The sequence below is a fragment of the Pongo abelii genome, chromosome 14 (genome assembly GCF_028885655.2).
Source record: "Pongo abelii isolate AG06213 chromosome 14, NHGRI_mPonAbe1-v2.0_pri, whole genome shotgun sequence".
NCBI classification, from domain to species: Eukaryota; Metazoa; Chordata; class Mammalia; order Primates; family Hominidae; genus Pongo; species Pongo abelii.
The window spans coordinates 98,448,283-98,471,687 of record NC_071999.2 but is presented as its reverse complement, the minus strand read 5'-3'; the positions used below and the strand labels follow the sequence as shown (position 1 = coordinate 98,471,687).

At 34.5% G+C, this 23,405-nt stretch overlaps 1 protein-coding gene and 1 long non-coding RNA gene across 2 annotated transcripts in view; one reads left to right on the top strand and one right to left on the bottom strand.

Moving 5' to 3' along the window:
- GPC5 (glypican 5) overlaps window positions 1–23,405 on the bottom strand; it is a 1,453,242-nt gene that overhangs the window by 492,164 nt on the left and 937,673 nt on the right. The gene's annotated exons all lie outside the window — the stretch shown is intronic.
- The window catches only part of LOC129049579 (uncharacterized), a 36,318-nt gene that overhangs the window by 6,880 nt on the left and 6,033 nt on the right, over window positions 1–23,405 (top strand). The window contains exon 2 of the long non-coding RNA XR_010136809.1: window positions 6,604–6,773. This is a non-coding gene — a long non-coding RNA (uncharacterized LOC129049579). The remainder of the gene's footprint in view (window positions 1–6,603; window positions 6,774–23,405) is intronic.

Sequence of the window (23,405 nt, the reverse complement as noted above, 5' to 3'; positions counted from 1 at the left end):
TAGGGTATCTGGCAAAAGAAATTTCCAAGCAGCAAAGCACTCAAGATGTGGCCTGGCTCCTTATAACAGCAAATATTCTTATATTTGTGAGCAAAGAGATGATCTGAAACTGAAACTTATATTTAAAAGAAAAGCAGAACATACAAGTTTGGAAAATTTGCAGCCTGGCCATGTGGTAGAAAAGAAAAACCCATGTTCAGGGGAAGAATTCAAGCCAGCTGCAGAAATTTGCATAAGTAAAGAGGAGCCAAATGTTAATAGCCAAGACAATGAAAAAAATGCCTTGAAATCATTTCAAAGACCTTCTCAGTAGGTACTCCCATCACAGGCCTGGAGGCTTAGGAAGGAAGAATGGTTTCATGGACTGGGCCCAGGGCCCCACTGCCCTAAACAACCTCAAGACACTGCTTCCTGTGTCCCAGCTGCTCCAGCTCTAGCCATAGCTAAAAAGACTTCAGATATGTCTCAAGATACTGCTCCAGAGGGTGTAAGCCATATAAGCTTTGGCAGCTTCCACATGGTGTTAAGCCTGTAGGTGCACAGAGAGCAAGAGTTGAAGCTTGGGATCCTCCACCTAGATTTCAGAGGATGTATGGAAATGCCTGAATGTCCAGGCAGAAGTCTGGTGCAGGGGCAGAGCCCTCATAGAAAACCTTTACCAGGGTAGTGCACAGGGGAAATGTGGGGTTGGAGCCACCACACAGAGTCCCCACTGGGGCACTGCCTACTAGAGCTGTGAGAAGAGGGCCACTGTCCTCCAAACCCAAGAACAGTAGATCCAACAGCTTGCACCATGTACCTGGAAAAGCCTCAGGCACTCAGTGCCAGCCTGTAAAAACAGCCACAGGGGCTGTTCCCTGCAGATCCACAGGGGTGGAGTTGCCCAGAAACTTGGGAGCCCACCCCTTGTATCAATGTGGACTAGATGTGGGACATGGAATCAAAAAAGATTATTTGGGGGCTTTAAGATTTAATTGACTGCCATGCTGGGTTTTGGACTTGCATGGAGCCTGTAGCCAACTGTTATGGCAGATTCCCCCTTTTGGAAAGGGAGTATTTACTCAATGTCTATACCTACATTATATCTTGGAAGTAACTAACTTGTTTTTGATTTTACGGGCTCACAGGCAGAAAGGACTTGCTTTGTTTCAGATGAGACTCTGGACTGTGGACTTTTGAGTTAATGATGAAATGATTTAAAACTCGGGGGACTGTTGAGAAGAGGTAATTTTATTTTGCAATGTGAGAAGAACATGAGATTTGGTAGGGGCCAGGTGCAGAATGATGTGGTTTGGATTTGTGTCCCCACCCATATCTCATGTTAAATTGTAATCTCCAGTGTTGGAGGAGGGGCCTAGAGGGATGTGATTGGGTCATGGGGGCACATTTTCCTCATGCTGTTTCTGTCATAGTCAGTGAATTCTCATGAGATCTAGTTGTTTAAACATGGGTAACACCTCTCCTCTCTCTCTTCTTCTGCTCTGGCCAGATGCCTCCTTCCTCTTCGCCTTTCGCCCTGATTGTAAGTTTCCTTAGACCTCCCAAACTAAGCTTCCTATACAGCCTTCAGAACCATGAGCTAATTAAGCCTCTTTTCTTTATAAATTACTGAGTCTCTGGTAGTTCTTTATAGCAATGTGAGAATGAACTAATACATGTGCAAAGGACATGAACACACACTTTTCAAAAGATGACATATATGTGGCCAACATATGAAAAAATGTTCAATATTACTGATCATTAGAGAAATGCAAGCAAAAACCACAATGAAATACCATCTCACACCAGTGACAATGGCTATTCTTAAAAAGTCAGAAAGTAACAGATGCTAGTTAGGTTGCAGAGAAAAAGGAACACTTTTACTCTGTTGGTGGGAGTGTGAATTAGTTCAACCATTGTGGAAAGCAGTGTGGCAATTCCTCAAAGAGTTAAAAACAGAACTACCATTCGACTCAGAAATCCCATTACTGGGTATATACCCAAAGGAATATAAATCATTCTGCCATAAAGACACATGCACATGTGTTTCCCTTGCAGTACTATTAACAACAGCGAAGACATGGAATCAATCTAAATGCCCATCAATGATACATTGGATAAAGAAATTGTGGTACATATACGTCATGAAATACCATGCAAGAATAAGAAAGAACAAGATCAACTCCTTTGCAGGAACATGGATGGAGTTTAAGGCCATTATCCACAACAAACTAACGCAGGAAAAGAAAACCAAATTCCACATGTTCTCACTTGCAAACGGTCACTAAATGTTGAGAATGCATGGACACAACAGACCACGGGGAACAAAAGACACTGTGGTCTACTTGAAGGTGGAGTGGGGAGGAGGAAGAGTATCAAACAAATCACTACTGAGTACTAGATTGAGTATCTGGATGATTAAATAATTTATACAACAAACCTCTGTGAAGTTTATCTACAAGTTTACCTACATAACAAGCCTGCATATGTACCTCTAAACCTAAAGCAAAAAATAAATAAAAATTGGTCCACTTTTTTTTCCCCTTCTCTGAAAATGACATTTCCCTCCTTCTTATTTCTTGGGCTGAATACCATAGAGTTATCTCAGACCTTCTCTTTCACTCACACCTATATCCAATCCATCAACAACTCTTTTTAGCTTTGTCTTTAAAATATATTCAAAGCCCAACAACTTTCCACAACTTACCTCTCCAAGTAGGAGGTCTGGTCTAAGACACTATTATTTCTGATCTGGAATATGTAAATAACTTCTTAACTGGTTTTTCTGTTTCGACTTTTGCTACTCTGGAGCCAAATACTGCAACAGCACTGCACAAAAGCCAACAATAGCTCTCATTTTAACTCTGAGTTAAAGCTAAAGAACTTAATAGGGCCAACAATGCCCACTTGGTCTAGGTTTCCCTCCTCCTACTCTTATTTCCCACATCTCTTTCTCTGGTTCATTCCTCTCCCGCCACCCTGGACACCTTGCTATCTTGGTCATGTTATAGACTAAATGTGTGTGTTCTCAATAACATTTGTGAAACAAATAAACAAATAAATTAAATCGTTAACACATTAGGAGTACACTGGATAGTTCTGGCCAGGTAGGACTTTGGAAACAAGCAGGGAAGTTATCCACTGTAAGAGAAAGAAAAGGCCAGGGGTAGAGAATCAAAAATAGGGTAAAAGTTTTGCCAAATAGAAATGATGATGGGAAAGAGGGTCAAAGGAGTTTGTGTATTCAGGGTAGTGATCATAAAGAGACAATGTGAGTCTAAGTAAAATAAAGAGGAAAATGAGGAAAGCAATTTAGCAAAAAAAAAAAAAATGATAGGGTCAATGAATGATAGATTCTAGAGGAATCAATTGTTTCATTGACAGTATTAGACATAGAATGAAGGAGGTGGTGAGTAGTGAGCAGGTGCTTGAAATTGAAATTTGGGGTATGGCTCTTATTGGTAATGACAAAATCTAATATATGCCCATGCAGTGGATGGCTGATGTTAATGGGGGACAAGAAATAAAGAAGTCAGCATGTTGAATTGATTATGTAGGTAGATATTGAAATCATCAAAAAAGGAACAGAAATTATTTTAGAGAGAAATACAGTAGGGCAGATATCAAAATCTTCAGTAAATAAAGGGGAAAAACAGGGAGCATGGGGAGCATGGGGAGCATGGAGATCACTGTAAAAATGAGGGGAACATATGATATAATATGATGGCATGTGCCCCACTGAGTCTCAATGGTCTGTAAGCAGCAATGCAAAGCAAGAAGGAATGCTCCCTCTCCAGGCTGGTGATTGGGAAGACAAGGGTGATAAAGCCAGAGTCTACAGGGAGAGCAGTGTCCTTAGGTTTTAATACTGCAGATTCAGATGAGGTTTCCTTAGATAACTTAAAATATAATAAGGTTATGGAGCTCTTATTTTTTTTTAGCTTCATATAAACTATTTTCTTAAGTATTGAATTTCGATTTTCCAGTCCTCAAAATCCAGTTATAATGAAAACAAACCACAAAACCTCCAAGAGAACTTAAATTTTTAAAGAGAATAATTTTTCTTCAAATAGATAAAATATATACATCTATGTATACATATATACTAATTTCATTAATAACATAGATTTTTATAACATTTAGGCATAGAGCTGCAGAATATTAAAGCTAATCTGCATAAATCCTACTTCAATCTATTAATTGCTCCTCAAGGAGGTAACTCAAATGTAAAGCATCTAATTCCATCTCCCTTCATCATCAGTCAATTCTCTTTTTCTACTCCTCTCCAGTTGAATACCACCCTGTCTTTTACAGACAATGTTCACTGGCACTCTAAGACTATTTTCAGGCTAGGACCTTTGCACGAGTATTACTTATGCCTGGAATGCTCTTCCCCCATTTTTTGCGTGGCTGGCTTTTGTGACTCGGATCTCAGCTTAAATCCCATCTCATCAGTTATGATTCTCTGACCTCCCAGAATACAGTAGCTTCCCAATTCATTCAGTATTATGCACTCTTTTAAATCTTACCAGTATCTAGTTTTGTATGTTTGTTTGCTTATTTAGTTCTCGCTCTAGCCATTAGAATCGCCAGCATCAATGACTAGAATACTGCTAGCTACATAGTAAATTCTCTGTAATACTTGATGAATTAAGGAATAAATTACGAATGTTAGTCTAAAATTGTGCAAAATGGGTTTTTGTCTCTTTACTACTGTTGATTAGTCAAAATTATCAAAATAATCTATTTCACCCATTAGTAACTGATAACGTGGGAAAAGGAGCAAAACTTGTGGTAAAATGCTTTGAACTATTTTTAAAATAAGTTATATGAATCTTAGTTATATTACTATTGTTGTATCAATAGGAAGTAGCAATTATAAAGAATCCAAGATTTAATATGAAATAGCATGATTTCTTTGTGGAAAAGTATATCAATACAACTTGTTATCAGAATTACTTGTCAAGTTATAGAGCAAAAGCTTTACAGTCTACAAGTTCAGGGCACATATAACTTTGTAATCACCACATGATGACTTGCGTTTTGACAAGGTCAAACATAAAATATGTGTTAAAATGTTGGTAACAAGACTTATTAAAAGAATGCATGGAAAAAGTGGCAATGACAAATTTATTAACTTTATTCCTGTGAACACTAGGCACATAACAACTTCTAAAAAATTACTGTTACAAAAAAGACACGTATTTCAATTCAAAACAGCTAACTTCTGTTAGTTGTGCATGGTGTAAATTTTGAACATTTTTATTAATTAATTCATGTTCTATAGAAATAAATTTTAAGTAATTTCAAAATGGCTTTATAGATTTTGGAATAGAATAGAGAATCATTTATTACCAGGTGTTTAGTGGTAAGATAATAAAGTCAACATTTAGCCATCCCCTAAAATTGCTAAGGCTGTAATCATTTATTTTTGAACCTCAAAAACCAATCATTGGAATAATCTTAAACCTTTGTGCATGATATATTCTGGTTATTTGTTTATATATAGTCTGCTTTATATTTATTTACTTAGTAATTTTTAATAATAACTTTTGCTCCATAAATCTACCACTCAAAAAGAAAAGTTAAAACAAACCAAAAGTTTCCTTTCAATCTTACCTCTCCATTTTATAATCTGAGACAAATTGAGAATCTTTCCATTCCCATGCTTGTCCTTTCCTTACTTTCTTTATAGTCAGTTATTACTTTATAGGAAAGATTTCATGATGCATGCAATCTTTAGGAACATACTTTTTCTATATTTTTCAAGATAAATCCATGTTGTTGTGTACCATTATATTTCTTTTAAAACTCGTATCATCATATGACTATCTGGCAGTTACTTCATCAAGTCCCACTGATACACATTTCGACTGTTTCTAGACTTTTGCTATTGTAAACAGCACCACCATCAATATTATTTTTTCCATTATCCTCCACTCTTATTTTGCAAACAGGTGTACATGGGCAGGTGTTGCTCTTGGATATATACCAAATATGGCTGGGTTTTCAAGTGCATAAATATTTTAATTTTGATTGTTTAGAAAATTAAACTATTTTCAAAACTGGTTTACTAATGTATACTTCCACCAGTGATATATCAAGACACCACAGATACACATCTTCTCCAACATTGTTATTCCAGACTTCATATTCTTGGTGATACAATAGGTGGAAAATGGCATCATACGGCCATCTTGATTAGAATCTTCATGATCAATAATGTTATTGCCTATCATATGTTTATTGACCACGTGTTTTTATTTCTGCAAAATATCTACTTACGTCTTTTCGCAGTTTTCCATTGAATTATTAGCATTTCCTTATTCATTTTTAAGAGTTCTTTATGTGTTCTTGACACATACTTTGCTAGTTGTGTACAATTATCCAAGTTTGTAACCTAGCTTCTTGCTTAGTTTATGGTAACATTTTAAGAATTAATTATCTTAATATAATTAAACACAACATTTCCTGTTATAACCAACCTTTTATGAATAACACATATTACTTGAGTCTAATAGATGTTCATTTATATTTTTAGCCACGTTTTTTGACATTTTTACATAAATGATTAATTTTTGGTGTCAATATATGAGTTATTCAATTTTTTTAAATGTTTTTCAGGTTCATTTGTGGAATAGCCCCTTCTCTGTCGCACTAATATGGCATGCCAATTTTGTCATATAATGAAGTTCCACATAAGCATGGTTCTGTTTCTCAGCATTCTGACTGTTTCTGCACCTATGCCACACTGAATAACCAAAGCTCAAGGGTTAAGTCATCTGGTTTAACAGGTATCTCATCACTTCTTTTCTTCTGAGCATCTTATATATTCTTTGTTCTTTACTCTTCCACAAAAATCTTAAAATCACATTCTTGCGTTTTATAAATAATTACTTCGGAATTTTGATTGGAACAACACTGATCAATTTAGAAAGAATCATTATTTCACACTATTGTCATCTTGCCCATGAACGTGATACGTCTTAATTGGTTCCTCTAATTCGTACCATTTTCTCTGTATTTTTTACATCGTAGATTTATTCTTAGATACTTGATATTCTCTCATACAGTTTTAAGTTATACATTATCTTTAATTAAACTTTCTAGTTTGCTGCCTTTGTATAGAAATGCAACTGAAATTTCTGTACTAATTGTCTTTATGCATCAATTTTTATCTACAACGTTGTTAAACACTTGTATTATATCAAATAATTAGTAGGTGGATTCTTTTTTGTTTTGTATGTAAATAACATCATATGGAAAAATAACTTCTTTTCCTAAATTACAATCCTTATATTCTTATCTTTATCTTGGTATTGCCTGAGGTAGGGCCTCGAAAACAATGTTGAACAGAAATGTTCATTGTGGACTTCATAACCTTGTTTCTGTCTTTAAAAATATTGCTTCCAATATTTTAACATTAAATGTAATTTTATTCCATATTTTCAATAAATATGCATTCAGTAGAAATCAATTCTGATAAGTTGTGTTATTTCAAAAGTGTATCAATTTTACCTAATTTTTACAAATTATATATACTATTCCCATACTATCACTAAAATCTCTACTTTGTATGTAGTTAGTATCTTTTCATTTGTACATTTGTTATTTATTTTTTGTCTTTTCCTGATGATCTGAACAGAAAAATGTATATTTTGTTAGGGTTTTTAAAATATTTTAAAATACGTAATATATTATTGAAATCGAAAATAAAAACTGATTTAAAAATATTAACCAAGTACAAAAAAGTTTTTCATTGTGGATATTTGTGCAGCAAAGCTTCTGAAGACTTGCAGGCTAGAGAAGAATGGCTATATGACTTTATACTGAAATAGTCTTTTTTGTATACAATTTTAACTTCTGTTACTTTCATCAAAACTTTGAAGTTATTATACCATTGCCTTGTTTGCAGTGTTTGTGTTGAGAAATTTGATATCTATATAATTTTTATTTCTTTATGTGTGACTTACTGTCTCTCTAAACTTTTTGAATTGTCTTGGTCTTTTAAAAGCTATTTTATTGTAAATTGACAATTTATAACATATATTTATGGAGTAAAAAGTGATGGGATGATTTATATATACAATGTGTAATAAAATTAAGCTAATTAATATACTTTTCCTCTCAAACACATCAATTGTGTGGTGAGAACTTTTGAAATTTACTCTTAGCAATTTTGAAATTACAGTACATTATTTTCAACTACATTCACCATGCTGTGCGATAGAGCTGAGCAGACAAGAACTTCCTTCTGTCTGAGATTTTGGGCCATTTGACCATAATCTCTCTATTCTTCCCAGCCTCCAGCCTCCAATCTCTGTAACTATCTTTGTGCTCTCTGCTTCTATGAGTTCAATTGTTTTAGATTCTACACATAAGGGAGAACATGTATTTGCCTTTCTGTGTCTACCTTATTTTACTTAGCATAATTCATTTATTTCTCTATTGACTAATTGTTCTAGTAAGGATTTTCAATACTATGTTGAATAGGAGTGGTGAAAGTGGACATCCTCATCTTGTTCCAGATCTTAAAGGAAAGCTTTCCAATTTTTTACCATTGAGTACAGTGTTAGCTGTGGACTTCACATACATGGCCTTAAATGTGTTAAGGTACATTCTTTCTATACTAAATTTGGTGAGAGTTTTTATCATGAAAGAATGTTGAATTTTGTCAAGTGCTTTTTTCTGCATCTAATAAGAGAATGATATGGCTTTTGTCTTTCATTCTGTTAATGTGATGTATCACAGTTACTGATTTACTTATGTTGAAGCTTCCTGTGTCTGGGGAGAAACACCACTAGATCATGATGGATCATCCCTTTAATATGTTGATAAATTCAGTTTCCTAGAATATAATGGAGGATTTTCCTATCTAGGTTCATCAAGGATATTGGCCTGTAGTTTTATTTTCTTGTAATGTCCTTGTCTGACTTTGGTATCAGGGTAATGGTGACTTGATAAATGAGCTAAAAAAAGAGTCCCTCCTCTTCAATTTTTGGGAAGGCTTTGAGAATTAGTACTAGTTCTTTAAAAAATAGGTAGAATTCAACCATAAGCCATCAGGTCTTTGGTCTTTCTTTGATGGGAAAATTTTTATTACTGATTCAATCTCCTTACTTGTTATTAGTCATTTCAGATTTTTTATTTCTGCATGATTCAATCTTGGTAAGTTGTATATGCCTAGGAATATATTCATTTCTTCTAGGTTATCCAATTTGTTGCTATATAATTATTTATAATAGTTGCTTATGATTCTTTCTATTATGTGGTATCAGTTCTAATGTCTCTGATTTCACCTCAGATTTTATTTACTTTTTTTTCTCGTTAATACAGCTAAAGGTTTGTTCATTTTGTGTTTAAAAATAAGTAAATTAATTAAAAAAAACACCTGGCTGGGCGCAGGACTAACACCTGTAATCCCAGCACTTTGGGAGGCCAAGGCGGGCAAATCACCTGAGGTCGGGAGTTCGAGACCAGCCTGACCAACATGGAGAAACTCTACCTCTACTAAAATATAAAACATTAGCCAGCCGTCGTGGCGCATGCCTGTGATCCCAGCTACTCGGGAGGCTGAGGTAGAAGAATTGCTTGAACCTGGGAGGTGGAGGTTGCAGTGAGCCGAGATCATGCCATCGCACTCCAGCCTGGGCAACAAGAGCGAAACTCCATCTCAAATTAAATTGAATTAAATTAAAATTTTAAAAAACCTGACGCTTAGTTTCATTAATCTTTTGTATTGTTTTGCTAGTCTCTGTTTCATTTACTTCTACTCCAATCTTTATTATTTCCCTCCTTCCCCTATCTTTGCGTTTAGTTTTTCTCTGGCTCCTTGAAGAATAAGATAAATTGTTTGAAATCTGTTTTTTTTAGGTAAACATTTATTGTTATAAACTTTCCTCTTAGAACTTCTTTTGCTGTATTCCATAAGTTTTGGCATGTTGTGTTTCCATTTTTGTCTCAAGATATTTTTAAATTATTGTTTTAAAAATTGTATTGACCAATTAGTTGTTCAGGAGCATGTTGTTTAATTTATATGTATTTGTGAGTTTTTTGAAATTCCTCATTATTGATTTCTAGTTTTATACCATTGTGGGTCAGAAAAGATTCTTGCTATGATTTCAAACTTCCTGAGAAAACTCATGCTTTTGTCATAACAGGTGATCTATCCTGGAGAATGTTCTCTGTGTGCTTGAGAATATTGTGTATGCTGTTGCTATTGGATGGAATGTTCTGTATATGTCTGTTAGGTCCATTTGATCTAATGTGTTGTTCAAGTCCCATGTTTTCTTATTAATTTTCTGTATGAATAATCAGTCCATTGTTAAAAGTGATATGTTAAAGTCTCTTACTATTATTGTATGGCAATCTCTCTCTCTCATTTCATATTTGTTTTATATTTTTAGGTGCTCCAATGTTGAGTATATGTATACTTACTATTATTATATCCTCTTGATAAATTGACCCCTTTATTATCATATGATGTTCTTATGTGTCTCCTATTTCAGTTTTTGAGCTTCTCTTTTTGTTTTCATTTGCATGGAGTATCTTTTTCCATCCCTTTATTTTCAGTCTGTGTGTGTCCTAAAATACAAGGTGAGGCTCCTATAGGCAGTAAATAGTTGGGGCTTGTTTATCCTTTCAGTTACTTTCTTTTTTGGAGAATTTAATGCATTTATATTCAAGGTAATTATTGATAGGCAAGGACTTACTATTACCATTTTGTTAATTGTTTTCTGGCTGTTTTGTAGATACTTTGTTTCTGCCTCTTATGCTGTCTTCCTTTATGTATTGATTTTTTTTTTTTAAGAAGTGGTATGCTTTGATCTTTCCAATTTTTTTGTCCTAATAATTTTTGCTTTGTGTTTCTCATGAGGTTTACATATAAGATATATATATATATATATATATATTTATAACAGCCTATTTCAAGCTGATAAAACTTAGCTTGCATACAACTCCATATTTTTGCTCCTCCCACACACATTTTATGTTGTTGAGGTCAGAATTTACATCATTTTGTAATGTGTGTCCCTTGATGATTTATGTCAGCTATAGTTTTAATAGTTTTGTCTTTTACTTCTTGTACCAGGGATAAAATTACCTGTGATCATTACAGTACTTGAGTATTCTGAATATGGCTCTGCTTTACTTATACCACTGAGTTTTGTAGTTTCATATGTATCGTTATTAATTTGTGGCTTTTTGTTTCAGCTTAAAGAAGGCCTTTTAGCAACTCTTACAAGACTGGCGTAATGGTTATGACATCCCTTTGCTTTCATTTTTCTGGGGAAGTTTCTATTTCTTCCTCATTCCTAAAAGACCAGTTTTCTGATTAAAGTATTTTTGGTTAAAAGCTTGTGTTTCTTTAGCAGTTTGAATATGTCATCCCACTCTTTCCTGGCCTGCAGTGTTTCTCCTGAGAAATCTGCTGACAGTGACACTTCTTTGTATGTGATGGGTTTCTTATTTCTCGCTGCTCTAGAATTTTTTGTCTTTGATTTTTGGTAGTTTGATTATTATGTGTCTTGATTAACCCCTCTTTCAGTTGTATTTGAATGAAGACTTCTGTGCTTCCTACACCTGGATGTTGGCATCTATTCACAGAATACGGAAGTTTTTTTTAGCCCTTATTTCTTTAAATATGCTCTATGACCCTTGTTCTCTTTATTCACCTTCTGCAACTTCTATTCTGTAAGTTTGGTCTCTTCATGGTGTCCCATAATTCCTGTAGGATTTCGTTACATTTTTTCATTCTCTTGTCTTTTAGCTCCTTTGACTGGATAATTGTAAATTTTGTTTTCCAGCTCACTGATTTTTTTCTGCTGCTTAATCACATCTTCTGTTGAATCTATTTAATTTTTCAGTTCAATCATTGTATTTCTCATCTCTAGGATTTCTATTTTTTAAAACTGTTTCTATTTTGTTGTAAAGCTCACTTTGTGAGTTGTCTTCCAAATTTTACTTGATTTTTTATCCATATATTCTTATAGTTTACTGAACTTCTTTAGGAAGATTATTTGGAACTGTCAGTCATTGCAGAGATCTCCATTTCTTTAGGGCCCATTATTGGAGCTTTATTAGTTTCCCTTGGAGTGTAATGATTCCCTAATTCTTCATAATCCTTGTGCGCTTGCATTGTTTTCTCTGCATTTGAGGAGACAGCCTCCTCTTCTGGTCTTTTTAAGTGTTATTTGGCAGGAATAGACCCTCGCTATTTAGACTAGCCCATGACTCTGGAAAGGCCAGTTGGTGACAATCCCAGGCAGGCAGATCTTGTTATGTGTTCTCTAATTCATGGGGTCACTGACTTTGCTCTGATGTTAGGTGGGGCTGCTAGCATGGAGGCCTGTGGTGAGCTTTTGGCTGAGTGGCCATTTGATCACTCAGGTCAAGCAGGTCTAGCCTCTATACTTCCCCAAAATGTATGGGGGTGGGAGTGTCCCTGCCTGGGCAGGGTCATTAGGTCATGCTCTGAGGTGAGGTATGGAGATTAGCTATCTGGAGACTCAAAGTAAAATGAACGTCTTAACTTACTTATGAAGGCAATCAGCTCAGTTTTAAAAAGTGGTTATAAAGTCAGCTGGTATCACTGATTGAGCTGTCAAGAACACAAAAATACCAGTGAGATCTGTAGGCTGGTCACTATGAGCTCTGCCTCCTTTGTTTCTATCTGACCCCAGGCAGTTTAGTTATGCCTTTAGCCCCATTGTTCCCCATGAGTTGAGACTGAAGTGGGCTTTCTGGGGAGTGTCTCAGAATGCTACGGAAGATTGGATGCCTCCAGTTTTCTTTCCCCCACTGTAGAAACTGTGGGCCCAGGGAAATCCTGTCTGGCATTGTGCTGACTGACTTCAGAGGGGATGAAGGACAGCTCAAGCAGTAGAGATCATTCCTAGTCATCTAATTTCATTTGTTTTCATTCAGTTCCACAAATGACGTGGGTGTCTTAAGATAGGTGCCAAGTATTGAGGTTTTCAAAAAGATGCGTGATCTGTAGATAGTTGTTAGCTATACTTTCTGTAGGTGTGGGGTGGCATGGGAGATTGGGGGCGGTTGGTAGAGATTGCAGCCCGAGACTTCCTATTCTTCTATTTTGCTGATGTCATCTCCATTCTTTGTCTTTTAAATGCTACTACTATGTGTGGGTTTTTAGTTATTTTTTCTCTTTCATACATTAGAAAGTATACTTTATACTCTATATTTTGAAGTATACTTTATACTACATACATTAAATCTGCCTTTTATATTTTTAAATGCCAGAACAGTCATTATGATTACTTTTCACATAGTTCTTCCTCACAATTTTACTTCTCTTTCTGTGATCTTTTGAAATATTTCTTTGGTCTTGTTTTTTGATTTGCTTATTTTGTTACATATATTACTATGACATTCTGAATTTATTTTCTTAATTTATTTCATAATTATTCTGGTAATTCCTCATGCACTTTTATTTAATATTACTAACATTTTTCTCTTGATATATTATGCTGTTGTATTTTTATTATGCTAATTTAAAAGTACTGGTCCATCTATTCTTATAGTTTTGTTTCTGAGGAAATCAGTAATCCAGCATATTGCTTTTCTTTTGAAATCAATGATGTTCTCTTCAAATGTCTCATGATTTTGACCTGTTTACTCATATTCTCATATCATATAATCAGTCAGCTAACATATGAAAAAAGACCAAACTTCAGTCTTTGGGAAGAAAAATGCATTTAGTAGGTAGTTGTTGTAATCAAAAGTTTGACTATGGAAAACTTTTAAGACTCATCCCTCTTTCTTGCCCCACATTGTTGCAAGCTGTTGAGAGAGCCTGATGCTTTCTCCTCTGGTGCTGGCAGGGGTTCAAAACCACATAAGACCCTGCCTGCAGTCATGAACCTCACTTTGACCACTCCCCCAAACCATAAAAATTCCAAACCAGTCTTTTTCCTTTTGTCAGTCATTTTTGGACCAAATTAGGAAGGCTGTCCTGCTCTCTCATAAAGCCTCATTCAGTAATAAGCCTGTTTACATAATTTTCGTGTATGTATAGCATCATCAGTCTTCTCATCTGATCAAATTTTGGGTGAAGCCCTTCTAATTCTGCAGGGTGGCCACTAAACAGTGATAGATGATGATATGGTTTGGCTGTGTCCCTGCCCAAATCTCATCTTGACTTGCAGTTCCCATAATCCCTGCATGTCATGGGAGGGACTCGATGGGAGGTAATTGAATCATGGGGTGGTTACTCCCGTGTTGTTCTCATGATAGTGAGTTCTCAGAAGAGCTGATGATTTTATAAGGGACTTTCCCCTCTTTACTCGGCATTTCTCCTTCCTCCTGCCATGTGAAGAAGGGTGTGTTTGCTTCCCCTTCTGCCATGATTATAGGTTTCCTGAGGCTTTCCCAGTCATGTGGAACTGTGAGTCAATTAAACCTCTTTTCTTTATAAATTACCCAGTCTCAGGTATTTCTAGAAACCCTAGAAGGAAATTCTTAGATTCTAACCTCCCCACCCCCCAAATGTTGAGGTTTGAAAAAGGCTGTGTAGGAAAACAACTACTAAAAATTATTCCTCAATTATCTATTATCTCAGTTCCCAAAAACAGGCTTCCACCATTTGTCCCAAAATAATGAAAGAGAAAAGACAATAGATTAGGGAAGATAGGAATGGATAATAAGATATGCCCTGAAAACTTTTTGATATGGAAGGAAATCAAATGTTTCAAATTAATTTTATAAATAGTAGGTTTTAACAGAATATAAAACCCCACTATATTTTATTTATATTTATTAATGAAGATTATGCTGATCAGTTTTAATGTTGGAACTGTGATTTTGAAACCACTACTAATATTTTATTGAAATGTGGTTAGGATTAGAAAAAATTATTGAAAATTTAATTTTATAAAAATTATGCTAAGATCTGTCCACTTTAAAAATAAAAGGCATTATTATAAATCAAGATAATTATATTATTGTGTTTCAATACATTTCTGATTCATATCTAAATAGCCTAGTTTGCCTAGTTTGTCAAAAGCAGAATTTGAGAACTCACATAATGGAATAAGTAGCTGTAAGAAAAATAAAATAGTAATATACCATAAAGTGATTTCAGTTCCATTTCAGAGGAAGGGAAATAAAAGGAGCAGTTTAAGGACAAAAATATTAGCACAACTACAAAATCAAACTGAAAACATTATACGCTTTTTCATAATATAGGGCAATTGAACCTCACTTGCTCTTCCAAATTCTATCACTAATTTGCAATTTCCTGCTCTACTGGCCTCCTGGGATGAAGGCACAGACATATTGATCTAACTGACGGTGAAGTATCACTTTGCAGTAAGTGTCTAAGTGGTGTGGCAACACCCAGTGCTTTCTGATAGCTACAAAGGAGGACACTACCAGATCTATCTTGTTATTTAGAAATAAGATAAATGTTTCTCTGTAAATGAAAAAGAAAACAAATTATTGTTGCAAACTTCACATCTCACTATGGTATAGTTTCATGTATTATCTATTTAAATTATTTTAATTGAAATGGTAAATATAAAAATATCTTACGTTGTAGATGGTGAGGCAAAATACAATTTACTGAATAGTGTCCTAATATATGAAAGGGAAGTGCATGGAGATATTTGTACATAAGTATGATAAAATAATATTTATAGATCTAAATAAATACCCTGAAGAGAACTCTGAATCTCTGACCAAAGCTAAAGTAATACGAAGTGGTTATATGTTTTTGGATTTGTTAGAAATTAGAACATTATCTTAAAAACAATGAGAATTAATGAAAGTTTTTTAATCCAGAGGCTGGAATTAAAATACTCCTATTTTTCAAAGAATCATTTACGATTGTCTTAGACTATTTGGGCTACTGTAACAAAATACCTTAAATTTGGTAATTAAAAAAAAAAAGAAATTTATTTCTCACAGTTCTGGAGGCTGGGAAGTGCAAGACCAAGATATGAACAGATTCATTATCTGGTAAAAGCCTGTTCCTCATAGATGGTAACTTATGTGTGTCTTCATATGGAAGAAGAGGTGCACAAGCCTTCCCAGGTCTTTTTGATAAAGACACTAATCTCATTCACGAGAGCAGAGGACTCATGACTCAAACACCTCCCAAAGACCCCACGTTCTTAATGCCACAATATTGGGGATGGGTTTAAACAATGAACTTCATACACAAACATTTAGACCATAGCAGACATTGTGAACAATGTCCCCCAGTAGTCAGTTCATGGAAATGAGTTAGGAGGCTACTGCAATATTCCAGGGGAGAAACAGTGCTTTGTTGAATATAGAGTGAAGATTAAAAAGTAGCGCTCAGAGCAGTGGGCGCCATGACCCAAAGCAGGCAACTGAATAGGTCAAAGCTGAGCAAGTAGCTGCAAAGGTAAGAAGATATGGCCTGATTTAGGAATCAAACAATTTGAAGTGATGCAAGTGACATTGGAAGTGTGTGGCGATGGTGAAGTAGAGGAAAAGATCACTGAAGGCATCAGGGAATTGAGAAGCCAATATATTAAACTAATCATCAAGGTAAAGAATGAAAATTTTAGGATAATAGTAAGGCAAATTATGAGCTTGTATGTCCTATGTAAGAAAACAGTATTTCTTCTCAGAAACAATCTGCTCCAATTTCCCGCTTCATAATGGCATAAATTGTATTGTCCTTACATTTCACATTTTTATTGGTAAAGATTTCCCCCTCAATAAATGCAACAGCCTAGATTTTCTTAACATTTTATTGACTATACTACATTTTTTATATTATGTAAATAACAATAAACCATTTTAATAAGTTTCACTATGTTGTCCTTGCTAAGGCTGGTCTGGAATTCCTGGACTCAAGCGATTCTCCCATTCAGCCTCCCAAAGCACTGTGATTTCAAGCATGAGCCACTGTACCTAGCTAAGTTTTTAATTAATAAAATTTTATTTTTATACAAACTTTATTTTACTACATCAGCAACTTACCTCTTAATTATGCAATCAATATATTTTTGAAGAAAATTTACAATTTTTTTCTGTAAAACAAGTTTCTAAAACTCTTATAGCATTACTTTGAAATTATTCACACAAATAATTTCATTTAATCTTATAGATTAATTTGTATGATACTGTCTTCTATAATCTTTATCTTACAATTTAAAAAAATCTTTGTGTCTCTCATATATCTCTTACCAAAAGTTGGAAGTTGACAATATATGATACAACAGTATGTCTTTAAAGATTAGTCCCAGTATAGATGGAACTAGTGACTAAATTTATTTTCTCCATACATGCTTGATAAGATAAAGTTGATTGTGAAACACCAAAGTAAAACCCCTAGAATTCCTTTTTATTAGGAAAAATTTATGGAAATTTAATGATGCCTGTAATTTGATATTTTTTAACTATTTTATCACCTAATCTCTACTTGAGAATGTGGACATACTTTTTATTCAAACTTTCCTGAAACTAAAATAAAAATCATTATTTTCATCATGTTGCCAGCAAAGATTGCTTAAAATATGTCTATTATTACCAAATTTTTTAAAAAATGAAGATGGACTGTAGTAAAAAATGCAATTTTGAAAACCACGTGTTAAAGATAACTCCTTTGCTGCTTTAGTGCTTTATGAGAGAATAACGTTCATTAGATAATATTTTTGATTTTACAACCAATTGGCCTATCCGAAGACACTAAATGCTATATAGCACAAAATATAAGGAGGCAAATGGTTTCATTATTTTATGCATAAAAGGCAGATTGGGTTTTTATACCTGTTAGGTCTAAAAGCCAAATATTTAGGCTCTTTTAAAAGCTACAGCAGTGGTTTATTTTATAATCAATACAACTGTTTGTCTGATTTTTTATTTTATACCTTAACAGTTTCAAGTTCAGCCCTTTCAAAAATCAAAAAAAAGCAATTAAAATGACATTGCTTAAAATATTAGGGGAATGTTTCCAAGTAAAAATTTTTAAAGTACTTGAAAATCCAAGACTATTTTCATTTTGTAACTATTTTCAAATGTATTTAACATTTAGGTTCAAAGCCAGGAGTAGTGGCAAACCACCTGTTGTCCCAGCTACTTGAGAGGCTGGAGCTGGAAGATCACTTAAGGCCAAGAGTTCAAGACCAGCCTGGATGACATAGAGAGATTCCTATCTTTTTTTAAAAAGTTAGGTTCAGTCGGATTTCAGAAACTGGGAGTAGACGCTCTAGGATTTGATTGCATTCACTTGCTTAATGTTCATTTTTGCCGTGGATCATGAACATAGTCTTTGAATAAAGGGTTACTTTCCGCAATTCGACTTGTTTTCATCATTGTACACCATTACTGTTTCCTTGAAAATAAACTACATCATTACCATTTTCATACAACTTTACTATGGAAATGTGTAATATGTAACTATTTCCTGATTGTGTCCTTAATTAATAATCCAGAATTCCATCTCAAACTACATCAAATACTAAGGCACTATTAATTTTGGTAAAATATTTAAACATACGTCTTAGTTTACTATAAAAAGTGAACACTTAGCTAACGTGCTCATTTTCATATATTTTTTTTTGTTCATAGGTACAGATACCCTGCATATTTTTGGCCTCATATGAAGAAAGAAATGTTTTTGAAAATTTATGCGTGTGCATTTGTCATCAATACATTTAATTCATTGTAAAGACATAGCAAGATAATCAGCTCTCTGATAATTATAAGTTGTTGATTAGAAAATAGGTACTTACTTTAAATAAAATTGTTACATTAAACTATCTGGCTTTACCTGCCCTTTAATGCCTTTTGAGAATGTCAAGATCTGCAGAAACATAGATTTATTGAAATTAATTCTAAAATAGCACAGCATTTGCAGTGGTTTTGGTAATTCTCTAGCTCAGATGTATAAGCTCAGATTTTTATATACAACCACTGATCATTTTTCAGTGTGTATGAGACCAAAGATTCTTAATCATACTCCAAATTGGACACTGCTAGCTAATTGGGTAGTTATAATACCATTTAGATCATTTCTTAATGGAAAGTTGGAATAAACATAGCGGAAGTGTAGTTAATGTTATAAAGGATGATTCTCTGTACATATTTCTCAATTTTGGTGAGATAAGATGAGACCGTCTTATCCAAAGCACTTAATGGCTTCTTAAAGATATCCTTGATTACTCAAATACACAAAGCATTCTTATTGGAAACCTTATTGAAGTAAATATTCATAACTGGAAAACAATTCCCCAAAATTAACACATCACAACATAATAAAACATTTTTCCCTGAGGACTCTCTTTATTACCAGCAAGATAAGCATGAAGAAATATTGGAAGAATAGAATGCTGTAGTCAAATATCATAATGTATATATTGTATATAATATATAACATAAATACATATGACACATACATACAATATATGTATGTACTAGATTCACCTCTGTGATCTGTTCTTTGACTAGAAATATTTTGAGATGATCCAGCTTATGTCAAGTCATCACTTAATACTTATTTTTTTAAAAGCAGTTTTAGGTTACAGCAAAAATTGAGAGGAAGATACAGAGATTTCCCACATACCTCCTGCCTTCACACATGCATAGCCTCCCCCATTGTCAACATCACACACTAAGTGCTACTTTTAATTGATGAATCTATATTGACATATCATAATCACACAAAATCCAGAGTTTACATTAGGATTCACTGTTGATATTGTACATTCTTTGGGTCTGGAAAAATGTATAATAACATGTATCCACAATTAGGGTACTATGGAAAATGATTTCAGTTCCCTTAAATCATCTGTGCTCCATCTTTCATCCCTCCCACTCCTGTACCTCTAGCAACCACTGATTTTTTTTTACTGTCACCACAATTCTGCCCTTCGCAGAATCTCATATTGTGGGAATCACATGGTATATAACCTTTTAATATTGGCTTCTTTCTTTTAATAATATGCATGTAATATTCTTTCCATGGCTTGACAGCTTATTTCTCTTCAACGCTGAATAATATTCCATTGTAGGATGTACCGCATGTATGTGTTTACCTACTGAAGAGCAACCTGGTTGCTTCCAGGTTTTGTCAATTACAAATAAATCTGCTGTAAATATCCATGTGCCAATTTTCATGTGAATTCATTTGGGTACTGTGATTGCTGGAACATATAAGAGTACATTTAATTTTGTAAGAAACTGTAAGAAACTGTCTCCCAGAGTACCATTTTGCATTCCCAGCAACAAGTATTGATAGTTCCTGTTGCTCCACATCCTTGCCAGCATTTGGTGTTTTGAATTTTGACCACTCTAATAGGTATATAGTGGTATTTTATGGTTGTTTTAATTTGCATTTGCCTGATGATCTAAAATGTGCAGGATATTTTATATGTTTATCTTTCATGAGGTGTCCTTTGAGGTCTTTGGCCAATTTTTTTCATCAGGTTGTACGTTTTCTTATTGTTGAGTTTTATGTATTTTTGTATCTTTGGGATAACAATCCTTTATCTGTCGTATCTTTTGCAATTATTTTCTACCAATTTATGGATTCACCTCTCATTCTTTTGTCATATTCTTTCACGGAGCAGAAGTTTTTAATTTTAATGAAGTTCAGCTTACCAGTTATTGCTTTCATAAATTGTGCCTTTGGTGGTATATCTAAAAAGCCTTTTCCATAACCAAGTTCATCTAGAATTTTACCTAGATTATCTTCTAAGAGTTTATAATTTTGTGTTTTACATTTAGGTCTATGGTCTATTTTGAGCGTATTTTTGTGAATGGTGTAAAGTCTGTGTCTAGATTTTCTTTGTAAAATTTTGCATGTAAATCCAGTTGTTCCAGCATCATTTCTTGAAAAGACTATTTTGCACCATCGCATTTCCTTTGCTCCTTTGTCAAAATCAGTTGACTATATTCATGTGGGTCTATTTCTAGGATCTGTATTCTGTTCCACTAATCCATTTGTCTATCATTCTTTCATCAGCACCACGCTGTCTTAATTACTGTGCTTGATAATATGTCTTGAAATCTGGTATTGTCAGTCTCCAACTTCGTTCTTTTTCAATATTCTCTCCTTTGTAATTCTCCTTCAATATGGCTACTGTGTACCTTTTGCCTCTCCATATAAACATTAGAATCATCCTGACAATATAAAATAGCTTGCTGGGGTTTTAATTGGGATTGCACTGAATCGATCAAGTTGTGAAGAACTAAAATCTTGACACTATTGAGTCTTCCTATTTATGAATGTAGACTATCTCTCCATTTGCGTAGTTCTTCTTTGATTTCTTTTATCATAGTTTTGTTGTTTTCCTCAGATAAACCTTGAAGATATTTTGTTCAATTTTTACCTATTTCTTTTTTTTTTGGGGGGGGGGCTACTGCTAACATAAATGGCATTGTATTTTTTATTTAAAATTACATTTGTTTACTAGAGCTATATAGGAAGGTGATATCATTTGGCTGTGTCTCCACCCAAATCTCATCTTGAATTGGAGCTCCAAGAATACCCATGTGTCATGGGAAGGACCCAGTGGGAGATAACTGAATCATGAGGGTAGGTTTTCCCACACTGTTCTCATGATAGTGAATAAGTCTCATGAGATCCGATGGTTTTACAAAAGGCAATTCTGCTATACACGCTTTCTTGTACATGCTGGAAGATCACTTGAGGCCAGGAGTTCAAGACCAGTCTGGGTGACATAGAGATTCCCATCTCTTTTTTAAAAATTAGATTCAGTCAGATTTCACGAACCAGGAATAGATATTCTAGATTTTGATTGCATTCACTTACTTAATGTTCATTTTTGGCTTAGATTATGAACATAGTCTTTGAATGAAGGGTTACTTTCCACAATTTCACCTGTTTTCATCATTATATACCATTATGGTTTCCTTGAAAACAAACTACATAATTACCATTTTCATAAAACTTTACTATGGAAATGTATAATATGCAACTATTTCCTGATTCTGACCTTAATTAGTAATCCAAAATTCCATCTCTACTCAGACAACATCAAATACTAAGACAATACTAATCTTGGTAAAGTATTTAAAGATACATCTTAGTTTGCTACAAAATGTAAACACTTAGCTAACATGTTAATTCTCATATGTTTTTGTTCAAATGTACAAAAACCATACATATTTTTGGCCTCATACAAATACAAAAATGTTTTTACAATGTATGTGTGTGTGCATTTAGCATCATAAATATATTTAATTCACTGTAAAGACATAGCCAAAAGAATATCAGCTACCTGATAATTATGTTACTGATTAGAAAATATGTATTTACTTTAAATAAAATTGTTATATTAAAATACCTTGCTTTACCTGCCCTTTAATGCCTTCTGTGAATGTGAGATCTGTAGAAACATGGATTTATTGAAATTAATTCTAAAATAGCACATTCGCAGTGGCTTTGGTAATTCTCTAGCTCAGATGTATAAACTCAGATTTTTATACACATCCAATGAACATTTTTCAGTGTGTATGAGATCAAAGGTACTTAACCATACTCCAAATTGCCCAATGCTAGCTGAAACTACTACACTGCAATGGAGTAACAGGGATAAGTTGGAACAGTTTGGAGGGCTCAGAAGAAGATAGGAAAATGTGGGAAAGTTTGGAACTTCATAGAGACTTGGAGGGCTCAGAAGACATGAAGAGATTGGAAAGTTTGGAACTTCCTAGAGACTTGTTGAATGACTTTACCAAAATGCTGAGGTGATATGGACAATAAAGTCCTGGCTAAGATGGTCTCAGATGGAGATGAGGAACTTGTTAGGAAATGGAGTAAAGTTCACTCTTGCTGTGCAGAGAGACTGGCAGCATTTTAACCCTGTCCTAGAGATCTGTGGAACTTTAAACTTGAGACAGATGATTTAGGGTATCTGACAGATGAAATTTCTAAGGAGCAAAGCATTCCAGAGGAAGCAGAGCATAAACGTTAGAAAAATCTGTACCCTGACAAAGCAGTAGAAAAGAAAGACCCATTTTCTGGGGAGAAATTCAAGCGAGCTGCAGAAATTTGCATAGGTAATGAGGAGCAGAATGTTAATCACTAAAGCAATGGAGAAAATGTCTGCAGGGCATGTCAGAGGCCTTCACAGAAGCCCCTTCCATCATAGTCCTAGGAGAGAAAAATGGTTTCTTTGACCAGGACCAGGGCCCGCCTTCAGTATTCAGCCTTGGGACTCAGTGTCCTGTGCCCCAGCTACTCCAGCTGTGGCCAAAAAGAACTAACATACCGCTTGGGCCATGGCTTCAAATGGTTCAAGCCCCAAGCCTTGGCAGCTTCCATGTGGTGTGGGTCCCGCAGGTGTACAGATGACAAGATTTGAGGTTTGGGAACTTCCACCTAGATTTCAGAGGATGTATGAAAACGCCTGGATGTTTAGGCCAAGGTGTGTTGCAGGGGTGGAACTCTCATGGAGAACCTCTGC